Source organism: Ischnura elegans, chromosome 6 (assembly GCF_921293095.1).
Source record: "Ischnura elegans chromosome 6, ioIscEleg1.1, whole genome shotgun sequence".
NCBI classification, from domain to species: Eukaryota; Metazoa; Arthropoda; class Insecta; order Odonata; family Coenagrionidae; genus Ischnura; species Ischnura elegans.
Window position 1 is genome coordinate 23330680 of NC_060251.1, and position 3384 is coordinate 23334063.

General features: G+C 41.8%; 1 non-coding gene across 1 annotated transcript; it reads left to right on the forward strand.

Annotated features, from left to right (window-relative positions):
* The first annotated feature begins 3239 nt into the window (after nucleotides 1–3239).
* Nucleotides 3240–3311, forward strand: Trnac-gca. The gene has a single exon. It is a non-coding gene; the product is annotated as a tRNA-Cys (tRNA).
* Nucleotides 3312–3384: the final 73 nt, after the last annotated feature.

Below are 3384 nucleotides of genomic sequence, written 5' to 3' on the forward strand. Positions count from 1 at the left end.
CTATAAATTTGCATTTAGCTTCCCTCTTCAATTCACTGTAATTCCTATATCCTTTCATTAAGTCTATGAAGCCTATTTTTCCTTGCCCCTCCTGCTGAATCTTCTATCCTCTGAGTGCAGTTATAATCATATCGCCCCAGCTACTGGCTCCATCAATACCATCTGGGTCATTCCATGCAAAGTCAACCAATTTTTGGGGGGTCCCACGCCCAGTATCGTAGATTTTGAGTATTTTTTCCCTGTTTTAGTTTCAACCTTATTTAAAGAAAATCCTAAATAATAAAGTCCCATTGAAAGTATTTTCCAAGATATTAGTGTTTGAAATAAATGAGACGCACAAAAATTCTGCCAACCAGTCAAATTATTCAAAACTACCATATTTGTGCCCCTGTAAAACTTAAACCAAATGACCCAAGCTAGTAAAGCTTTTAGAGGCTATAAACATGATGCTATAGTTTTCAAAAATGTTATCAAAATCATTTTCACTTGAAAACTTTTTTCTATCAATGTTCAAAAAGTGCACTTTCGACAAATTTCGACAAAAAGGTAATCTTTTCAAACACATGCGAAAATCACATTTATCACATGAAAGCTATAAAAATCACTGTAAACATGCTAAAGACCACCAAATTTAAAATGTAGGGAGGGTTTGGGCAATTATGAATTTGTTCGTTGATAAATCTAATGAAAATGATCATTCCGGTAATGTTTTTTGTAGAAAAATGCCACTTTTTCAACTTCTAATGACAAAAAGGGACACCAATCGGTTGACTGAGTTTTTAAAATATAACTTGCACTATCCTCCGTCTTTCAGGAAAATTAAAGTTAAAGTTGCTCCCATGATTGATAGTGTTTCTATGATTTATTTTAGCGTTGGTTGTAAAATGGCAGGCTACAGAACTTATGTTTTAGAGCTTTCCCCAAAAGGTGAGTTGAATTTGAGTATTGAGAGGAGCACAGATCTGTGTTCTCCGTCTCTTCTGGGCATGGGCACAGCTAGGAATTAAGCCTGGTGGGGTTTAGGAACAACTAATACCGGGGTGTGTGGGGTATATAATACCCACTAGGATAATCGGTAGGTGCGAGATTAATACATTGCGGAATTTTAAGATAAAAGGTTCAAAATGGTAAGTTTTACGGCTTTTTGAGGGATATTTTATTAGCCTTTAAGTAAGCATCGTTAAGTAAAATGGATTAAACTTAAAATTTCCCTGAGCTCTGGGGGGGGGGGTTATCCTCCAAAACCCTCCCCCTCGCTGCGACACTGATCCTGAGTTGTTATGAATGAAAATAAACTTTGTTTTTCCGCATAAATATTTATTTATCACGACCGCGGTTTCGACGCACTGCGTCATCCTCAGGCGTGGAGTACATTGAAAGATCGTCTTAAATACCTGACCATATAAACCAGAAGTAGACTTACTTACACTACTTCTGGTTTATATGGTCAGGTATTAAAGACGATTGTACTCCTCGCCTGAGGATGACGCAGTGCGTCGAAACCGCGGTCGTGATTAAATAAATATTTATTTGGAAAAACAAAGTTCATTTTCATTCATCACGAGTGAATTCCACAAAGTGACGCCTCAAGCCACCAACTGCTTCTGTTTCCTCTTGCCTGCAGAGTAGATAGAGCCGTTGGGAGAGTTGAGTGAAGAGCTGCGTCTAACCAATGATAGGATTGATGGCCGTTGATCATGATGATTATGTTTGCTATTTTTCCTCGGATAGAGTATGAGGGAATTGTAGCAGATTCCTGATGGTGGAGTGTCGTCACGTAAAGAACATGTTTTCGACGTGAGGCGTTGTCGAGAGAGCGTGGATATAGCTTCCGTGTGCCTCCCATCTCTCCTCCTGGCGCCTGTGTTGTTGCGGGAGAACCCATTGCGGATATGTGCGCCGTGTACCTTCATCCGTCGTTCTTCCTTTTTCTCCCCTTCCCCCCCTACACCCCCGCCATCCCTTATTAAACGTAGCATCCTCCCTCTTTCCCCGTCTTTCATTGTCTTCCCGAAGGGGGAGGTAGGGGCGCCTCTAAGGGTCGCGGGGTCACCGAGACGCCGCCGTCGGCGTCACCGGAATGTTTCAGCTCCCTTGTTATGAAGGGCCCCCAGGGCCCGTGGAAAATTCTCGTAATTACGACGCATAACTAACCGTTAACACACTGTTGTCCGCCTCCGTGAGCAAAAGCAATGCTACTTCCATCTGCGAAAGAAAAGAGGGGAAAACGTTCATCCCGTTCCCTTTTTTTATTATTTCAGTGTTCTCGCATTCTTTTTTTTGTTGTTGTTGTATTATCGTCATTCTCGTCTCGTCTGTTGCTTTATGTCGTTTCAACTGCCGGCAGAGTAAGGTGCGTCCGGAAGGGAAATTAGCGTGGGAGCTGATGAGAATCAATGGGGGCGTTGCTGCGTCCTCTGCTAGGCTAATGGGACGGCCGTCTCTCTTGTGTCTGCCTTGTAATATGTAGGGTATCACGGTATTGCTGCCAGCTTAAAGTCGCTTTTATCTTTTTCCTAATATTTGCGCCGAGAATAACTTCTCAATTAGTATTTGCCATTCACTCTCTGAGTTTTATAGAGGACAGAGTGGTATTGAATTTAACGCTAAGGAAACGGACACCTTTGTACGGTCTGTCAAAAATTCTGTTTTGGCTTCCCATTTATCTGATTTGAACCCCTTCTTTGATTTGAAGGTGATAACTTCATTCTTTCATGGCAAAGGTTAAGGACAGGATTAATATAGAGGTAGTTCGATTTACTATGGTCATCAAGGACCCTCGGACTGAAACTTTTTAATTGAAAGATTACGTGAAACTACTAATGGTGTCATTTTCCCGTGTTGATGAAACTATAGGCCGTGACGTCAATAAATTTAATGCTATATTGAAATCTAACTTGCTAGATTGTACTCTGATAGCTTGTATGAGTTATCTTTCGGTCAATGAATTGGCCGGTCGTCTGTCGAAATCCGTGAGTCAATGTTGACATTATATTCTTTCGTAACAATTACTTATTTGGCTTTGCTTTTTGTAAGGCAGTACCATCGTCTTCTTCGACGGCTTTCCTCCCTCCATGTCCCCTTCCCCTACTTATCCACCTCCCCGCATCCCCTCCCCTCTTCCACTTCCCCTCTGTCCATAGAAGACACCCACGCACTGTTGTGATATTTCCAACACCAGTCTTCCGCTCGAGTGTCTGTGTGACAAATTCTTTAGCAAACCTCATTGATTTCCAAGCGGGGGTATAGCTCAGTGGTAGAGCATTCGACTGCAGATCGAGAGGTCCCCGGTTCAAACCCGGGTGCCCCCTCATTTTTATTGATGTTAGATAATCCATAATGATGTTAAGGTTTTGGGGATTTTGAAACAAGTTATTTCCTGTA